This window comes from Camelus bactrianus, chromosome 5 (genome assembly GCF_048773025.1).
Source record: "Camelus bactrianus isolate YW-2024 breed Bactrian camel chromosome 5, ASM4877302v1, whole genome shotgun sequence".
NCBI classification, from domain to species: Eukaryota; Metazoa; Chordata; class Mammalia; order Artiodactyla; family Camelidae; genus Camelus; species Camelus bactrianus.
Genome location: NC_133543.1, coordinates 46,200,504 through 46,222,399, shown reverse-complemented (window position 1 = coordinate 46,222,399; position 21,896 = coordinate 46,200,504). Strand labels below are relative to the sequence as shown.

General features: G+C 33.3%; 1 non-coding gene across 1 annotated transcript; it reads left to right on the top strand.

The window, feature by feature from the left end:
* Positions 1-20,838: 20,838 nt before the first annotated feature.
* LOC123613217 (U6 spliceosomal RNA) lies at positions 20,839-20,943 on the top strand. The gene has a single exon (XR_006720570.1). It is a non-coding gene; the product is annotated as a U6 spliceosomal RNA (small nuclear RNA).
* Positions 20,944-21,896: the final 953 nt, after the last annotated feature.

Here is a 21,896-nt window from a genome sequence, read left to right as displayed (position 1 = left end):
GAATTAGTACTGAAAAATATCGTTTTAATAATGAAATAACAAAATAAGAAATTTTCAGGCTGTAATTGAACTTTTCCATTGAATTACTTAATTGATCTTAACTGGTTCTCAACTTCAACTGCATATTTCAATCAATATATATAAAAAGTGGGCCTTAAGGTGCCAAGGCATTTTAAAAATCTTTTCAGGTAATTTTGATGTATATTTGGAATAAGCCAGTGATCTAGTTTAGATTGGTTCTAGAATCTCTTCTGTAACACACATTCGCAAGATCAAACAACTTACTTTTTTAACACCTTCAAATCACAGAGCAGTTTCAGTGCACACGATCCCTCTCATGAACCAAAGAACTTAGGTTCACTTGGAAAATATACTACTTACCACCAGAGAAGAGAAACTCACTTCTGATTAGAACATACAAGGCTCTTAGATCTCAAAATACTGTATTTTAAAAATTTACTTCAAAATTTTAAAAACACATACCAGACAATATGACTTTAAACCCATGTCTTTTTTCTTGATGAGTAAAATGGGGAAATCAAGTGGAAAATAACTAAGGAGAGGACAGGGAAAGAGTTTCAAAAAGAAAGCAACAGAAAAAGGAAAATAAGAGATTACAATGGAAAAAGAATCATGACCTAGTACATTATTCTGTATGTTTGGCCATATCCTTTAATTTTCAGCTGGCAGCTTCAAGTCACAGAAGGACAACACTAGAAATCTGGTCATATGTGCCTGCATATATATGTTGTTTATCGTTATGAAGAATGATATGGCAGGCTGGGTAGGAGAATATCAAAACTCTCTCTCAAGTGAAGTCAACTAGTGTTTATTGAATATCTGTTATATGAAAGACACTGTTAGAAGAAGGGCTTAAAGAAAGACAGCAGGACTAGCCAGTATATGGAGGACCTGACAAGACTAGGCAGGCTTGTTCAGGTGGACCGGTCAGGTCTGAAAGAGACCAGAGGTAGCCAATAGCTGAAGGCAGAGACAGAAAAACTATCAATGTCTGATGGGAATGGTGAGAGTAATGAACAATGAGTGAATGAGATGTGAGCTTGGCCTCCTGTCATAGGAGGAGAAGAAAGGTTATTAGAAAATAACACCCACTTGGGAAAATAACATTCTGAATGACTTGATAATATTGAACTACTGATTTGGGCCTCCATCTTGTCTTAGACTGAGAATCATATTATGATCCCCACATTGGAGTTTAAAGAAAGAATGGAAGGCATGGTATTGCAAGTGGATGATATGTGAATTTCAGCTGTAGTTATTTGAAGTTCACAGGGACAGGAGCCAAGATCATCATAGACACACTGTTATATATAATCAGAGATACCAAGGGGATTAACATATTCTCTTTATTCCAAGAGACAAATTACCAAGGTGATAAGAAACAATAAAGTTCAAATACAATGATATGAGGTGTCATAAGATTAGAATATTAATTGCACAAGGACGAGCTCTTCAGATAATGACTCTGAGTCCCAAAATCCCTTCATTTGGAAAGGCTAGGGAAATCTGAAGAAGAACCTTGTGTAACCAGAAGGTAACATTCCAAGGGAGAAGTATTCTGTCCTTAAATGCTTAGAGGTGAGATCCTAAGACAGTCATATTAAATAATGTATTTGATAGGCATGAAATATTTGGCAAGGATAGCTTAAGTTTAGGTACTTGAACACATGCTGAATAGCTTCGGCTTTATTTCACAAGCAGTGAGGCCCCATAAACTCTCCTTTTACAGAGGGAAGTCATTTGTGATCAAAATAGTATTGGAGAAAATTGACTTGATAGTTTATACAGAATGGATTGGAAAGGAGAGAAATCAGAGGGTTGAAAATCAATAGGGAAATTATCACAAGTGAGTAGACCTAAGAGGGTCTGAATTTAGATCACGGCAGTGGAATAGAAAGAAAAGGTCTGATGCAGGAATTATTCTAAGGAGCAAATTGAAAAGATGTTGCAACCGCTTCTTATTAACTTTAGTTCTTCTGTCATTTAACTGTGATCAGAAGTCTCAAATGAGTTGATTTGGTGAAACATTAGCTCAGTTGAAATGTGTGAGAATTTACCACTTAAAAGGTCACTCAAGTCAAACCTGAAAAGCTTTCTTAACTGAATATAATTATTCGAACACCATTTGGAAACAGCATTTCACTTAGATGCTGCCTACCAAAATTTAGCCAGTCCTCTCTCAATTAGGCCTTTTCATCCATGGAACTTATCCAAGTCAACAATGTTCTTTGGCCCCTAATGTCCTTTCCAAATCCCAGCTGACAGGGAGAGAACCCTCTGTCTGTACTGAAGATAGAAAATAACATTAAATTCTAAGGAAATACGGGTTCATTATCATTTAAAAGGATTTTGAAAACACAGAGGTTATGAATTTAAAAGCTCCACTTAGCTTGTCTGTGCTTTAGGTGATGGTGCACAGAGAGGTCAGCTTCGTAGGTGACAAAAGCAATAACAAGAAAACTTTAAAAGTGCTTAAAACATAATAAAAATGATTTCACATCTGGATTTTTCAAATAACTGAATATTTTCCAAGTAAATTCTGTTCATAGGTAATAGCTGAATAATTGAAATTTTGTTTATTACCTCAAATACATGAACTTTGGAAGAATATTTTCCCCATATATCTCCTGAAGATCTATTGTTAGATAATATAGGTAGAATCTTTACTTTTATTCTGTTTGCCCCATATTCCTTGAAAAACCCCAGGTCCTCAAGGTGTAACTCTCTTATTTGTCAGTGATGCACTCTGTAATTTGTTTTATGTAGAATATTCTGGGATTACACATGCATCTCTAGCACATCTTGAGATGATAATCCTTCACAGAAACATATCTTAAATTTGGAAAATCCTTTGGAAATGATACAGCCAGCCTCCCACTCAGAATAGAAATACCTCTTCTGACAAAAATATTCCTGACACAAATTATCACCCAGACTGAATGCTTTGCAAGTATTCCATTCTATAACTTCTACTATAAAGGGAAGTCTTTCTTTTATATACTTATCTAAGGCATTTGTAAAATTGTTGAAAATTCAGAGCCAAATGCTAACTGTTCAACTATCAGAGATCTATTAGAAATATCACCATTCCTTCTCTTTTTTATTTGACCTCATCTCACTACCTTGCCCACAATGACATAAGAGATTGTAAAACCTAAGTTATTAGATACTTTTGAAGCAAACGCAATTCTAAAGAGTAAAATCTAGGTGCTCCATCTAGGGCATTCTCATCTGCCAGAAAAAATCCAAATAATAGGACATGATTTGTTCTTTGTGAATTCATGATGTTGTCTAGTCATCACCATATTATTTTCAAAGTGCATACAACTGATCTACTTAATAATTTATTCTAGAATTCTTCCAGGGCTTAATATTAAATTCTCCAGAATATATATTTATGTATAATTTATTGATTCATTCAGTTTGACAAATACCATTAAGCACCTACTTTATACCAGGTACTGATCTGGGGTCTAGTAATGTGATGGTAAATATATTCTGTACATTCTAGGAGCTGATAGTCTAATGAGGAAAACAGAAAATAAAACAGACAATTTGAATACACCGGTTTAAGAGATAAGAAAGGAAATAGAAGGACTTTTGACAGCACATTGAAAGATCACCTACTGAGGCTAAGTTTGGTCTTCCAGAGGATTTAGATCTCAGCTGAGACATAATCAATAGGTAGAAATTAAGTAAAAGCAAGGATAATCAATGTAGGGGAATCCAGTATATTTGGAGGTCTTAATGATATATTTTCATTTCAGTGAGGAAGCCCAGAGTATGCAGAGTATTGAACTGGGTTGGGGAAAAGGTGGTGGCGAGGGTGTAGCAGGAAATGAGAGAAAAGAGAACAGTACCCAGAGAAGCCCTAACATCCAAGGAATACAGTACACATGTGTGTGTGTGTGTGTGTGTGTGTTTAAAAGAGATATTGAGATATAGAAACCAAAAAAGTAGAAGGAAAACCAGAATATGGTGGCATGAATGCCAGAGGAAGACCATTTTCAAGCAGGAATCAGTTACACCAGGTGTATTTCAAGAAATCAAGCAAGATAAAACTGGAAAGTGTCTATTGGATCTAGCAACGTGTAGGTTCTTGGTAACTGATGTGAACAATGTCAGTGGAGCTGGATATGCTAAATCCTAGTTGCTACGGATTGAGGAGAGACTGTAAGGGGAAAAGTGAGTATTAGTCTAGAGAACCCCATGGATAACTTTACTGTGAATAGAGGATTAAAATAATGCAGTAGCTAGGAAAAATCTTCAAGGGAGAATTTTTTAAGCATAGAAACACTAGAGTTAGGAAGTGTTTAAATGTAAGTATAGAATTATACCTAGGAATAGAATTAGGTATAGAAAAAAGGAATAAAATTAATTTGTATATCTTAAAGAGGTAAGAGAGAATGAGATTGTGATCAAATGAAGAGATCCCCATAGACAAGAGAAGAGACACCATTTCATTTTAAAAGGATAAAAGGGAGAAAAAGGTGAATGTACATGCAGGGAAGTTTATAAGTTTGTTCATAGCTATAGGAAATCAAGAAAATGTCAATCTGATGTCTCCTACTTTCTCAATAGCTTAGATGGAGACAGATGTTTAAATTGAATATTTTAAAGAGTGGAGAAGGCCTTGCAATGAAGATGGCTGGAGGTTGGAATGGCTTGCTTTCCAATTCATTGGAAATCTTGAGAAATAGTAAAGTATTGAGACATCATAAAAGTATTATCTGGTGGAATTGAGGCCTCATTTGGGGATGATAACTATAAAGTTATAATTTGTACAACTTTGTGAAATTTATCCATCAGGGTCATCAGAGAGATTGTCATCAGGGTCATGAGAGACAGGGGAAAAAAGCAAACACTATATAAAAAATGTCCAATAAACACTGGCTAAAGTGGAGTGAAGGTGAGGGGTTCTGGAGTTAAGATGAAAATACTAAGGGACTAGGTAATGGAATGAGTTGTCTTTGTGGAGGCAGGTATCTCCCAGGATGATGGAAGAGTTGGAGTGGAAAAGAAGACAGGCACTTAAGTCTCCAGTGAATGAAGGGTGTATTAGCAGTAGGGTTGTGTATGATAGCAATGAGGAAGACAGAAGGCGAAATGGCTTGGTATTTTTCACCCCAAAGAGGGATTCTTATAGAGAAGTAGAGAAACAATATTTTGGAATTAGCACTGGAAATCCTGGCAGGAACACACCTTAAGATGTGGCAAAAATAGCATTCTCCTTTTGAGGAGTCTGCAGAAGGGTGGATGTGGGTAATTACATTTTACCTTATTTTAAAAAGTAGGAATTGGAGTTCTAACTCCAGTCTATTGTGCCTCTGGGATTGAGCAAAGATGTATGTTACGGAATCTGCAGAGTGGTTAAGGTATCTAGGATTCTCATATTTGTGATTGCTAAATCCTTATAAGTGACTGCTTAACTGACATGAGCAGGTTTTATTCCATCCCACATTTATGCCCTTAATCATATAAAGAACAAGACAGACTAGAAAAATCTGATGCTGACTGAAAAATAATTCTTTCTCATTACTGGTTCTAATATAACAGCATGCTCCCTGCCCACTCACCAAGACTCTGTCATGCACCCTTACCAAGACATATGTCTCTACACATGGCTTCTAACTTTCCTCATTTCCTTTTGTTGCTCTAGTTTTAACATGTGTGGAGTTCCCTGGACCTTGTTCTCAGCCACTATACCAGTACTAAGTGCAGTAATATGGAGCAGAAATGTAAGATAACTTCATTGCCTTCCAAGGAAATTAAAAACCCAGCAGAAGGCCAAAGAGATCTCAAGGCTCTCTGATTTGGAATCTTAAGAGAAGATAACTGGACTTAAAAAAAAAAAAGATGGTAAAATGAGCTAATTGTAATTTAAATGTCTTTAAACCCCTGAAATTACATAATTCTGTGATCTGAATCTAGGTTAAACACAATCTTGTTTTCCAACATGCTCCAGACTATTGTGAATTTACTGAATTCTAATCCCTAGTACATAAATGGGAACTAAACCTCTTGGGATTATGGAGTCAGAAAACCTACAACCCTTTGAGGCTGATTGTATTTTGTGAGCCAGCAGATCTTGATAGGCAAGTTACCACAGATGGAATATACAACAAAATTTCTTCGGACATGAAGTAAATATTTATACGCCCACAAAAAAAGAAATATTTCTATATTCCCAAGTGACAGCTTACTTAAACTTTTTACTTCTTTCTTTCATTCATTCATCTTATAAGCGTTTTCAAATGGTTACTATTGGCAAAGAAGTTGGGTGGGTATAAAAAAGAACTCACAGGAATGCAATTATAAAAATGATTTTTCTCCTGTAGGGAAGAATAGATATGAATGTGAATAATTATGATTTGTGAAAAGTATTATAAAGGCCTTAGGAATCTCAGCATATATTTAGCTGCAATATTTAATGCTGATTGTGAGGACTATAATTACTGTTCTCAATTTTTCATATAGTGATGGATACAAGAAACTGGCAGCAATTCTTTTCAGTGATAAGCTGGTGGGGAAGAGTTGGAAAGAGAACAGAAGAATGTGTACCAGAATCTCTGTGGGTGAAAGGCATGTACAATTTTTAAAAGCTTCCAAGGAATTAGTATGTAGCACCCCCCGCACCAGGCACATATGTGCATATTTTGAAGACTTCTGGGCTAAACAAACAAAAACTATACTGATATATTTCTTTGTTCATGGTTTGGGAAGAGTATCTGGTGGCTGAGAAATTATTGTTGGGTTTAGTAGTTTAATAAGATTTAGAGTTCACTGCTTATTATTAGTGAGTTTCCAAACTAGAATATATATTTAGTTAAATTTTTTAATGACTACTTTAATAACAAAATACTTTTGTTCTAGTTTTTTATTATTGTAAATATTTTAAAAATAAGGCTGGATTCTGGGTAGAATAGGGAAGGTGACTTGAATTTCAGGTTAAAAATTCACAATGGGTTTATATAAATATAAACTGAAGAAAAGGTTAAAAATACAAAACAACTAGACCTGATTGGGTGCATATCTTGAATGCTATGGATCAAGAACAAAAATCTTACTAGTTCCAAGGTGCTCACTGCTGTAGATTTAATGAGAGGAAAGGTTTATCTACCACATGTAGATTTAATGAGAGGAAAGGTTTATCTACTACTGCGAGCCTTATTGGTCCACTTTAAACCAAAGTGTAGAATATGATGCTGATGAAATGCTTGACTTGAGTAAAGAGAGAGCTGTCTAATGAAGATACTGGTGTAGCAGATGCTGGAGGAGGGCAAGGGAGGTGAAAGGCTTAGATGTGGAGTTCCCATTATCAAGTATTTAATAGAAGAGTCCTGTGTTGCAGAAGGATGTTTATCTGTCCTTGATAGTCGTATTGAAAACACAAGTATGTAGAGTTTACTGGACAAGGATTCCTATACTTGCTATGATTGCATGTAAGAGTAAGGAAAATGTCCAGGGAGATTCTCAGTGTCCATCCATCTCTACATGACAAGATGAAGCAAATCCACAATTTCCAATACAATTATCAACTAACAAAAATGACCCTGTTTATGGACTCTTCCATCCTCTCTTTTCCTTCCGACCACTTTCTTTTGCTTTCTTTTTCCTTTCCTTAGTCCAGTACTGTCAGTCATATCTATCAGATGTACAAAGTTTATTAAGTTTATGCCATATAGTTTATGACAAAAGACAAGGACAGAAGAAAAATTGGATCCATGAAACTACATACATACATATGTAAAACAAAATAATTTGACAGAACTAAAACTCAAGGGATGAATTACAAAGTTAAAAATATCAGTACTTAGAAAATATAATAAAATATGTTCCATTTACAACACCAGCAAAAATATATTTATCTAGGAGTAAACATATGGATATCATAGATTTATAATAAAATAAAACTAATAAGTAAAATAAAACAAATGTTACTATGGTATATAGAATAAAACTTGAATACATGGAGGTTATTGAATAAATGTTACTGAATTTGAAACTTCAAAATTAAAGATGTTAATACCTGATACATTGATACAGAAGTTGAATAAATTATTGAATCCTAATCAAAATATTAGTTGTGGTATTTTTTAATATCTAGGAGAAAAAAATTCTCATTGTATTTTTTTCAAAATTTTCTTGCATATTCTTATTTGCATATTATAGTAAATGACTTTTAGGGTTACTGCATCACATCACTAAGCAAATGACCAATTTGCTTGGCAGCAAATTATGCAAAGGGCTTAAATGTAGAATGCAAAGAAAAAGAAAATAAATCAAAATGGCAAATTAATATTTGTAAGATAAATATGTAACTTGCATAATATAAAATGCAAGTGAAAAGGTGTGATGTATTTTTCCACTATGTGTGAGTGTGAGGGAATAGAGAGTCCCCTATCCTGCTGGTACAAAGATAAGATTATAAATAATAAAATCCTTAATCTTTAATGTAGTAAACTCCCTCCCCTTCCCCTGGGCACCAGCAATTCAGCTTTCAGGAAATTACCTGAAGGAAATAATTAGATAAAAAACAAAAGATACTTATGAACTTATTCTTTGGAGTACAATACTTCACAGAGACTAGGTCATCAATCAACATTTTAATTGATTAGTGTGACCCAAGGCAAGTTATTTAACTCCCCAAGTCTCTGTTTCCCTACCCTTGAAATGGGGTCAAAATAGCTATCACTCAAAATTGCTGTGACAACTATGATAATGTATGTAAAACACATAACTTATTCTGCACATAGAAAATGATGCTTAATAAGGTCAGTTAAAGAAAAAGATACAGATACACATAACCTATTTATGCATAAAAATTAAACATTTCTATGCACATGTGCCTATAGACTGTTGCAACAGAATATAGTTTTAATTTTCTTTTCTATTCAAGTATCATATTAAAATGTTTTAATTAATAAAATTGTTTATTTTATTCTACATAAATAAGACTGCTGGAAAATAGCTGTGTTCTAGTACATAGATGTTTTGCTGTGTAGGTGAGAACATCCTAGTAAATGATAGTCTGGGGGAAAATGAAATTTTAAATATTTAATTTTCCCTGCAGCCTCCCCAGCCAACCCCTCCCAACACATACACACACAGACACAGACACAGACACACACACACATACACACATTGTGCTGGGGTATATGGTAATACTTAGTTTTATGTGCCACAATTTGATGTTTATTATTTCATAAGCTTCTGTCAAATCATCAACTGTATCCTCACAATTGCATTTATGCCTAATACATTCAATGCATACACTACCACGGCTTTGGAGCCAAAAATTATAGACTATGACTCGAGACTGACTGTTTCAAAGGAAGGACAGGTGTGTTGCTGGCTCTTTGTGTTTTTGTCAGGGCTGCTTGCCTAATATAGCAGCCTGGGACTGTTTGATTGTTTACACACAAACCTCATTTTCATGTCTTACAAACTGTGCTGATAACAAAGTCACACAGAGCAGTGACACAAGTTAATTACACCATTCTCAGGAGTGTCAGAACACAGGGTAATGTGGGAGGAAGGCTACTTGAAGGAGAACTCTATTTAAACTCCTAAAGACAGCCAAAAGTAGGTTGCATACTCTTGTCACTACCCAGAGAAGGAGTCAACATCTCTATAAACTCCACTATTTAAAAAGCTTTCTGCAGCTTGGTTTATTTTAACCTACAAATGATGTAATCCAGGTGCAAGCACTGTGTCTTCTTTACATTTTCTTCAAATACAGAATTTATGTATAATCTCCTAAGACACAAATTGAAGGAAAAAAGTGATTTTGAATTGACACAAAGTGTTCTCAAATTTCTTACTAGCCAATCTAGACTATTTCTTAACACATTTGTTAAATTTAAAATTTCTAAAGCTGGACCTTCAGGCCACCTTATCTTGGATGAATAACTCCTATTCTAGTCTTCTCCAGAATGAAATGTAAGCAATGTGCTGCTCTATTTCCAGTGTGGAGGCGGAATTCCTTTGGGGTTTGGTTCTCTTAGATAGAAAGTAAGCCACAGTAACCCGAAGTTTTTGCCCTGGCTCTTTTTGCCTGACTACACTGAAAACCCTCTTGGCTATTGGAAGTCCAGAATATAAAATTAATGACCTGAGGAGTTGAACAAGATTGGTAAGAAAAATCACAACAAGATATGCCAGAATGTATAGTACATTTTTGTAACCCTGTATCATGTAGTGAGAAGCCAAAGTCATTTTGCATTTTAACAGAAATTCTCCTGAAGAGAGTACCTGCCATCCCAGCATTAAGGACGAGAATTAGAAATCTCCAGTGACTGCTGGGTGATAAAATGGCTCACTTAGAAAGATAAAATAAAACATTAAGATGCCATTACTTTAGCATTTCAGGTTTGGAAAATGACCTACTATGTTTTGTGTGAGATTTTTCTCACTGTAATTCTGGAATCAATTCACTTGGAGTAGATTGATGAGTTGACAGACAAAATGAAATGGTGAATAGGGCTATAGCAAAGCTGGAACCCTCTGGTGTCCAAACTGAGGTTATATAACAAGTGAAGTATAATAATAAGAAGCTACTTGTTTATACTACAGACGTTCCCATGTGAAAATGGGTGTAGACTGTTTCCTGAATTGCAATAGATTGGGATTTACCTTGAAGATATTCATGACTTGGAATGATCACTCCTCTTCCCTAAATCATGCATATTGCAATTTGAAATATCTTGCACGTACTTTGGGCAACATATGTATCCTTAGAATGTATCTTAAAATGAATCTTCATGTCTTGAGTTGAGAGAAGGAGACCAAGAAACATGATGGGATACACAATGTTTGGCTTTTGTTCCCACAGTGAATAATTCATGGATGATTAAAAAGTTGAACTTTCAAATTATTCAAATGAAAGGTAAAATCTAAGTCCTTTATACTGATATCCTAATGTGATTATATCAGTTCTAGATATAGGTAGTTAATTTAGAGATCAACTAGTCTAGTTTCTTAATATGATGTTTGAGGAAACTTAAGTGAAATAATTTGCACAGCCATTTACACAGTCATATGCTTAGAATTAGAAATGAAATAGATATCCTTCTGCTCTAAAATCTGGTCAGGAGGCTAGATCAAGACTTAAGAGCCCTAAGTGAAATTTTACCAAATATATAAACCCCCCAGGCCCACCAAATGGTAGGCAAAATAATGGTTCCTGAAAGATGTCCACATTCTAATCTCTGGAACTTGGAACCTTTGAATATATTACCTTACTTGGCAAAAGGGATTTTGCAGGTCTGATTAAGGATAAGGACACTGAGATGCGGAGATCATCATAGATTATTCAAGTGGATGCAATCTATTCATGTGAAGCCTTCAAAGTGGAGAATGTTTCCTGGCAATAGTCAGAGAGAAAAAGGGTCAGAGAGCTGCTGGCTTTGAGATGGAGGGAGAGTCATGAGCCAACAAAAAGACAAGCTGGAAAGAGCAAGGAATTGGAGTGTTCCCTAGAGGTTCCAGAAGGAAGGCTCTGTTGAAACCTTGATTTTAGCTCAGTGAGACTCAAACTTCTGACCTACAGAACTGCAAGGCAATAAATTGGTGTCGCTCTAATCCATTAAGTTTGTAGTATGTGTTACATCAGCAATATATACTAATGCTATAGATACATAAACTTTTAATGATGTATGATATATAAGAAAAAGTAGACAAATTATAAGTATACTGGTCAGTGATTTATCACAAACTGATCACATGTGCAACCACCAACCAGATCAAAAAACAAGATGTCACAAGTGCTGCAGAAGCCTCCTTCATGCCCCATTCCAGGTATTATCCTGTTGCCCAAGGTAACCACTATTCTGACTTCTGATGGCAAAGATTAGTTGTGCTTGTTTTTGAATCGAAATACATGGAATCATATACTATGTATTACTTTTGTATCTGTCTCTTTTCATGTACATTTTGTTTCTTAGATTCATGTAAATTGTACTTATAGACTTAGTTGCTTCATAAAATTCCTCATTGCTTCATAAAATTCCATTGTACAAATATAACACAATTATTTAACTGTTCAACTTTTGGGCATTTGGGTAATTTTTGTAGTTTGAGACAATTACAAAAGTGCTATCTTAAGCATTCTCGTACATGTCTTTAATGAACATGTATCCTTATTTCTGTGTCTATCCCTAGGAATGGAATTGCTGAGTCATGGGGTGTGTGTACATACAACATTAGTGTTGCTGTAAGTTTTTCAAAGTTTAGTACCCAATTGCATTCCTACCAGCAATGGCACATGTATGAGAAGTCTCAGTGCAGTACATCTTCTTCCACACTCAGTATTTTTAGTCTTTTAATTTTGTCCATTCTTGTATATGCTGATATTACATTGTGATTTTAATTTGTATTTTCTCATTATCAAGATGTAGTTTACCATGTTTTTAAGATGAATAGGTGTTAAGTTTTACCAAATTACTCTTCTGCGTCTATTGAGATGATCATTTAATTTTTCTCTTATGTTTTGATTAATGTAGTGGATTACACTGATGGATTTCCAAATGTAAAAATACCCTTGATTTGCTGGAATAAATTCTGCTTAGTCATGAAGTATTCCTTTTTTATTTTTTTTAATACAACTGAGTTCCATTTTCTAGTACTTTTTTAGGATACTTGAGCTAGATTGATAAGAGATATTGGCCAATGAGTTTTCTCTTTACATTTCTTTGTAGGATTGATTTCAAGGTTATGCAAGCTTCACAGGAAGAGGTAGAAGTATTCCCTTATTTATCTATTCTCTGGTAGATTTTGTGTAATATTGGTATTTGAAGGGATTCATAGGTTAATCTGTGATGGCCTGGAAGTTTCTCTGTGAGAAGATTTTAAAAATTGGATTAATTTCTTTAAGAGATTTAAGACTATTCAGATTTCAAATTTCTTCTTAAGTCTGTTGGTAAGTTGGGTTTTCCATACAATTCAGATTGCCAAATTTATTAAAATGTTTCATAATGTTTTCATATTTAATCATTACAGTTTTAATATTTGGATGATTATACTGATGCCTCTTCTTATATTCCTGGTATAGATAATTTGTATTTTCTCTCTTTTTTTAATCAATCTTGCTAGGATTTTTTCAGTTTTATTAATCATTAAATGAAAAGAACTTTTTGATTATTTTTCTCTATTGTATGTTTAATTTGTATTTCTTTGTTTTTTTTCGATCTTATTTGATCTCTTCATTCTTGAGGATTGATTTGCTGGAGTTTTTTGTTGTTTCTTGAGATGGACTCTTAGTTAATTTTTTAGTATTTCTTATTTTCTACTATATGCACTATGACTCTGCATTTTCTTTTAAGCACTGCTTTAGCTCTATCTGGCAAGATTTGATATGTTGTGTCTTCATTATTATTTAGTTCACAATATTCTAACTTCCATTGTAATTTCTTCTTTGACATATGGATTACTTGGAATTTCCAAGCATATGGAATTATTATAGTTTCCTTCTTATTATTTAATTATAGCTAAATTTGACTGCAGTGAGAGAATACACTTTATTAATTTATCTTTATTGAAGTATAGTCAGTTTACAATGTGTCAATTTCTGGTGAATAACATAATATTTCAGTCATACATATACATACATATATTCATTTTCATATTCTTTTTCATTATAGTTTACTACAAGATTTTGAATATAGTTCCCTGTGCTATATGGAAGAAACTTGTTTATCTATTTTATATATACTGTTAATATTTGCAAATCTCAAACTCCCAATTTATCCCTTCAAAATTCCTTTCCCTCTGTTAACCATAAGATTGTTTACTATGTCTGTGAATCTGTTTCTGTTTTACAGACAAGTTCATTAGTGTCTTCTTTTTTCTTTTTTGAGATTCCACATATCAGTGATATCATATGATATTTTTCTTTCTCTTTCTGGCTTACTTCACTTAGAATGATGATCTCCAAATCCATCCACGTTGCCACAAGTGGCATTATTTTGTTCCTTTCTATGGCTGAATAGTATTCCTATTAATATACCACATCTTCTTTATCCAGTCATCTGTCAATAGACATTTAGATTGCTTCCATGTCTTGGCTATTGTATATAGTGCTGCTGTGAACATTAGGGTGCATGTATCTTTGTAAATTAGAGTTTCCTCTGGATGTATGCCCAGAAGTGGGATTACTGGATCATATGGTAAGTCTGTTTTTAGTTTTTTAAGGAATCTCCATACTGTTTTCCATAATGCTTTCACCAGACTACATTCCCACCAGCAGTGTAGGAGGGTTCCCTTTTTCCACACCCTCTCCAGCATTTATCATCTGTGGACTTTTGAATGATGGCCATTCTGACTGGTGTGAAGTGATACCTCATTGTAGTTTTGATTTGCATTTCTCTGATAACTAGCAATATTGAGCATTTTTTCATGTGCCTATTGGCCAATTTGTATGTCTTCCAGGGGAACTGCTTGTTTAAGTCTTCTGCTCATTTTTGGATTGGGTTGTTTGTTTTTTGTTATTAAGTTGTACTAGCTGTTTATATATTCTGGAAATTAAACCTTTGTCAGTTGCATCATTTGCAAATATTTTCTCCCATTCTGTAGGTTGTCGTTTTGTTTTACTTATGGTTTCCTTTGCTGTGCAAAAGCTTATAAGTTTAATTAGGTCCAATTTGTTTATTTTTCCTTTTATTTATTTTGCCTGGGTAGACTGCTCTAGGAGAACAATGCCAAGATTTATGTCAGAAAATGTTTTGCATATGAATTTGATCAAGTTTATTATTTGTGTTATTTAGATCTTCTATGTTCTCACTGCTTTTTCTATTAGTTATAGAAACAAGTCTGTTAATTCTTCCTCTATAATTGTGGAATTGTCTTTTTGTCTGTTTAGACCTCTAATTTTCTGCATGATGTATATTAAATCCATGTTATTTATAACACATATATTTGGGATTGTGAGACTTGGTTGATTATCTCCTCATGATTTTAAAATGTCTATTATCAGTAGTGTTTCTTGCCTTAAAACTTACATTCTCTACTAGTATAAATATACCTGTGTTCTTTTTATTAGTATTTTTATGATTTATTAATTTCTATCTTCTTATTTTTACCATGTCTGTAGGCTTATTTTCAAAACACTTTTTAGCAGAATAAAGTTATTCTTTACTTCAATCTAACAAGCATGCATTTTAATTAAAATATCAAATCCATTAACCTTTAATATAAGTACCTGTATAATTGGATTTAAATCTATAATTTTACTGTTCATTTTCTCTCTGTTCTATGTTTTCTTTATTCTTCTGTTTCTCTTTTTAAGTTTTTTTAGGATTTGCACAATATTTTTATTATTCTGTTTCCCTCTCTTTTACCTTGTGATTTATACATTCTTTTATTACTCTTTTACTGCTTACTGATTAAAAATTTATCCTTGACTTATTACCATTTAATACCAGTGATTAATAATTTCACTTCCCTATAATGCTGGCATCTTGAAACACTTTACTTTCAAGAATTCATGTCCTTTTTTTGCATTATTGTTGTAATGCATTTTAGGTTTGTATTTATGTTATAAATTTCATAAGACATTACAATTATTCTTTTATACAATCAGTATATATTTACCCATTTACCATTTCCAGTGCTCTTAATTCCTTTATGAGTTCCATTTATTTGTCTGGAATTATTTGACTTCAGTTTAAGAACTCCTTTTATATATCTTCTCATGCCCATTGATGATTTTACCTTTAGATTTTATTTGCTGAAAACATCTTAATTCTATGTTTTTTTACATTTATTTTTTGATGGGGGAGGTAATTAGGTTTATTTATTTATTTATTTGTTAATTAATTAATTCATTTATCTGATGGAGGTACTGGGGATTGAATCCAGGACCTCATGTGTGCTAAGCAGGCACTCTACCACTGAGCTATACCCTCCCACCATGTTTGTTTTTGAACAATATTTTTACTAGGTATAGGATTCTAAATTTACAACTATTTTAACCTATAACAATATTAACTAGTTTATTTCCACTTCCTTTATTTCTAATGAGAAGTTAGTCTTATTTTTGTTCTTTTGGAAATAATGTCTTTTTAATTGATTGCCACATGTGACACTTTCTCTTGGTCTTTAGTGATCTGCAACTTGACTGTAATATTCATAGTTTTTAAATCTTGCTTGTGGTTGGCTGAGCTTTTTTCTATGTGTTGATGATATTCATCTGGTTTTAAAAAATCTCAGCTAACATTTCTTTAAAAGTCTCTTTCTTTTTTCCATTAACATGTATGTTAGACTTCTTGACAGAGTCCCTTATGTCTGTTAAGCTCTTTTTTGTTATTCTGTGCTTCAGACTGGATATTTCCTATAGGCCTGTCTTCTGCTTTGTCTAAAGTTCTGTGAAAACAATTCATTGTTTTCTTAATTTTCAGATATTGTGTTTTTGTTTCTATGATATTCACTTTATTTTTATAGATATTGAACTTCTTCATATGTTACCAATTTTCCGTATTTCCTGTTATTTCTTGAATAGATTAGTCATAGTTATTGACATCTGATCTCAATATCAGGATCACCTGAAAGTCTGATTCTATTGACTATTTTTCCTCTTGGTTACTGACCATATGGTTTCATCTTTTTTACACTTAAAGAGTTTTTATATAAATATGAACACTGTACATTAAAAAAACGATAAAGGTTCATATTATAGATGCCATTTTTCCACCCTTCTTTCCACAGAAGGGTTCTAGGAAATGAAATAGATGAATGATCACTTTAATCCAATCAGAAATGAGACCAGGTCAAAACTACATTTGATTTTTATCAAGATTCAATCTATCTCTACTTTGTCTTTATTCTTAGGGTACATCCACCAAGACCTCTTAATTGAGAGCCTGGAAAACATTTTTCTTCTCACCTGTGGAAAGATTGTTGGAATTTCTGCTCTACTTTTCAGGGATTTTCAGCTTTGTTTTGTCCTGTGCAGCTTTTGAATAATAATTATGAGGAGGTCTGTCTTTGTGTTTGACAAAACTCTTGTTTGTCTCTTGGCTTCCCAAAAACTCTCTACCAGGAACCAAGCCTGAATTCTGTATCTCTAACTGTATTCAGAATAAGGAAATATTACCAAAAAGATAACTAATACTAGAATGTCAGTATCAGTTCACCACTTTCCTCTAGCAGAGAGACTTCACTATTCAGTAAAATTACAGTATTCAATAAAACATTCAATACAATTTCTAACTTGCTTCTTTGACTATTTACTTTGCCCACCTGTAAATTAAGTTGTGCCCTTATGGGAGAAACTGGCCATATGTTTGAGGCAATTTAAGTCTCCAGCCCTGGATGACTGCTAAAAGCTCTGTTGGCTTAGTTTTCCTTTCTCATTGGTTTCCTCTCTAAAGGAAGCCAAGATTCTCAAGCTCTAGATCACACTCAAAATTATCACATGCTCCTAGGAAAAGACAGCTGAAAACTCTCAGCTCACCTTTGAATATTTTTCTGAATATTTTCTCTGAAAGTTTAGTCCCTATAATTTTCAAAGCTCTCTGATAGTCTTAAAAACATGATTTTTATAATTTATCTGGTTTCCTTGGTGTTCACATTGAGAATGTTAGCCTCCTGCAAATTATTTCATCTTACTTGGAAATGAAAGTCTTCATAGATTGTTCTTCATTTTGATTTGAATATTAATAAGGAAAAAATTATTCTCCAGTTTTCCAAAGATTTTTATCAGCCCCTATATCTAAAATACACAGCCTGATACACTATGGCATACATTTGTGATCACTATGCTGAAAGAAGAAACTGTAATTTTTGATTTCCTATGGTGCCCAGTTCTTATCATTTTTTAAGGTTCAATTCAAGCCAAACTCCTCTGGGACACCCTTCCTTACTGGCAAGAGATGTCTAACTTTCAATAACTCCTTGACAGTACTGTTTTTCTCTGCCATTTTACTGAAAAATAAATATTTGCAAAGAGCTCATGTGTTCCAAAATAAAAGAATACATCTACTGTCTGAGATAATTTAGATATAAATAGAGGACCAGGGGAAAATGGATTTTGACTCTTGTCAGTTTCATCTCACCCTTATAATTAAAAAGTTGTTTTAAAAGACTTTAATAGCTGAAGATTGCATGGAAGATAAGCTAATTAAAATTTTAAAAGAAGTTCTTGGACTACCTTGGAAAATATATTTTATAGGTCTCCCCACTACTGTCCTGTTTCTGCAAACTGAAGACATAATAAAAAAAGAAAAAAAGAAGTGCACATTAAAGTCAGTTGTCCCTAATAGCAAGATCAAATTTATCTCACTGAATCTGTTAAATTCACTTGAATATTCTGCTTCTGGCTGTACTTGAAATCCCTCAAGCTTCAGAGTTGGGTGATAAAGTGCACTATGGTATTAATGAATTTTATCTTCCCAGTTTAGGTAACAGTATCCCTCTGGGCCCCAAAGGCAATCAGCTAGTGCCCTAAAGCACACAATTCAAGTACACAGTTACTAATGTTAATAAAATGGTGGCTCTTATTTTGAAAAATAGCTTACAGCAGTATTGATAATATCCCAGCAGAAGAATTTGAAAATCTAGCCACAATACCTTAATATTAACTTCTTTATATTCAGTGGTGTGCATTTATCAATTTATCACCACATGATTTATTCGTACCACTCACCCAGTGTCCTCCAGCATTGATTTCAAGATTGTTTTTTAGCTCTGTAATGAAAACTCTAGAGCTCAAAATCCTGATCAAATATCATCACTACACCAAATCAGAAATATGGCCCATAGGGGTTAAGGTAGGATGAACTGTTTTTGGCTTGCATCACAAAATCTTCCCCAGAGCTAATACTGAGAAAATGGGGAAAAGAAATCAGTGAATCAGAAAACTTGCTGTCATCCTCCCCTCATCAGTGAAGATAGGGTTTATCCTTCTGAACCGTGCATGTGCTACAAATATGAAAAAAAAGTTACCATTGACAGGCTGTTAGCCAAGATGTGACTTTGAAAATGCACTTATGGTGAAAAGTTAATAAAAAAAAAAAAAAAAGAAGAAAGAAAAAAGAAAAACTGAATAACTAAAAAACTTAAGCAAATATACTGTTTAAAATGAGGTTAATTTAAAATTGGAAACAACCTTGAAATAATAGAAGTGAAAACCTCACTAGATTGCTCTATTATCCATTGTTAAATGCTTAGTAAAGAGTTAGATTTGGTTTGGTTGAGTAATATTACCATTGCTAACACCGTAGGCTCTGGGGCATGACTGTGACTCTTTCATAAACAAAAATGAAAGAAATTCCAAAGAAACCTGTGAAATATTTTTTGTCAAATTCTTCTTGGAGGGTACCTTGTAAACAAAAGTCAGCATCCTGTGAGAACTCTGGCTGTATTCTGGGTTTGGAGATAGTGGTAAGGTGTCTCATTTTGCTTTTGAAAGATAGCAAAATACTTAGTTTCTATATTGCTATTTTCAAACAAAATTTCCATCATATGTATTTAATAACTATGGGTTGTCAATAAAGTTAGTCTTATTGTTTATATTAATATACACACTTGTGTTAATAATACACACACTTTCATATAAATATCAGAAGTACTATACGTGAAAACAAGTAAGATTCTGTAGGCTAACAAAATTATTGAAACTGACCCAGGAAAAATTAGACTGTAGCTATAATAAATATTCACAAAACAGAGAGGATACCTTCTAACAATGAAATGTAATCTGAGTTTAATCAATTTTTAAGATGTAATAGTATTTTCATGAAGGCTAGGAAACACAATTTAGTAATCTTAACATTCATTTCATTGGTTAATGTTGTGTTTGGAATTATAATCCAGGTAATTGTGTAAATCAAAGAAGCAGAATCAGTAGGAGATATAAATTAAGAGATTTATTGCAGAGAACTGGCTTACACCATTTGAAGGGCTGGCTAAGAATGTCTGAAACTTATAGGGCAGGCCGTCAGGAAGGACAGGCTGGAACTCTCAGGCACAGAGTAAATAATGCTGCTGTCCACAGAATTTCTTGTTATGAAAGCCCCTGCTCTGCTTTTAACTCTTTTTAGATGATTGAATCAGGCCTACTCAAAGTATCTAAAATAATCTCCATTTTCAAAGTCAACTGATTGTAAATTTTAATCACATCTAGAAAAAACTTCACAGCAACACCTAGAATAGTGTTTGAAAGAATAACCAGGGATTAGCCAAATTTACACATCAAAAAGATTACCATAATAATACATGGAAGTTGCAAATTTAAGTATTGGTTGATTTCCCCAAATCTCAAAGAACATTGAAGATTACTCATTTGAGATTCAAACCATGTTCTCCTTAAGCAACAATTATAAAAATATGGTATATATTATACCTCTTATCTTTCCTTCTCATCTGGTTTCCATGGGAGTCAAAATAAGTTAAAGAAAGCTCAAATCTTCTTACTATAAATTTTTTCTCAATTTTTATAAATATAATGGTGCAAAGAAGATACTTCTGGATTTTCCTGTAACACAACGCCATAGAGTATGACTTTCTACTATTCCTCTTTAAAAAAAAAATTAGAAGGGATAATTGTGTTTGCATACTAAATGAAATTGTCAATAATGGATAGCATTAACATTGATATATTGATACATTAACAGAGGATTAGATAATTTGTTTTCATAATCCTTAATTGATATTCTAGAAATCTTAATCCATAGGAAGATAGAGGAGATTTCAATTATAGAAACCATGGGATGATTTCAGTTATACACCATGGGATGTATACAACATCTTAGAATGAGTGACACAACTTTTATTCTTTTCTATTAGCTTTTTGATTTTTATTCTTTAAAATTACGCAGTGTTGTGGTTACTTTGGCAGCACATAGACAAAAATTGGAATGATACAGGGAAGATTAGCATGGCCCCTATGTAAGGATGATGTAAATTCATGAAATATTCCATATTTTAAAAATAATCATATATATATATATGGCTATATATGAACCTCATGGTAACCACAAACCAAAAAATTATAGCAGAAGCACAGAAAAAAAGAGAAAGAAATCCAAACATAACACTGAAGATAGGCATCAAATCTCATGGGAAGAGAGCAAAAGAAGAAGAAAGGAAGGAAAAAGAACTACAAAAACAACCCTAAAGCAAATAATAAAATAGCGATCTGTACATTTCTATCAATGATTACTTTAAGTGTACATAGGCTAAATGTTTCAATCGAAAGACACAGAGTAGCTGAAGACATAAAAAACAAGATTCATATATTTGCTGTCTTTAAGAGAGACTCATTTCAGCTGTAAAGACATACACAAAGTGAGATGATGGCAAAATGTATTCATGCAAATGAAACCAAAAATAAATCTGGGTTAGCAATATTTATATCAGACAAAATAGACTTTAAAACAAAGACTGTAACAAGAAAAAAAAGAACATTACATGATAAAGGATTAATCCAATGTGAAGATATAATTGTAAATATATATGTACCCAACATAGGAGCACCTAAATACATGAAACAAATAATAACAAACATAAAGGGAAAATTGACAGTAATATATAATAGTAGGGGGCTTTAACTCTTCACTTACTTCAACGGACAGATTATCAAGAGAGAAAATCAACAAATAAATACTGACCTTAAATGACACATTAGGCCAAATAAACTTAGTAGATATTTTTAGGACATTCCATCCAAAAGCAACAGAATACACATTCTTTTCAAGTGCACATAGGTCATTCTCCAGGATAGTTCACATACTAGGCCACAAAATAAAGCTCAATAAATTTAAGAAGATTGAAATCATATCAAGCATCTCTTCTAACCAGAAAGGTATGAGACTAGAAATCAACTACAAGAGAAAAAACTGCAAAAAATACAAACATGTGGAGGCTAAACAATATGCTAC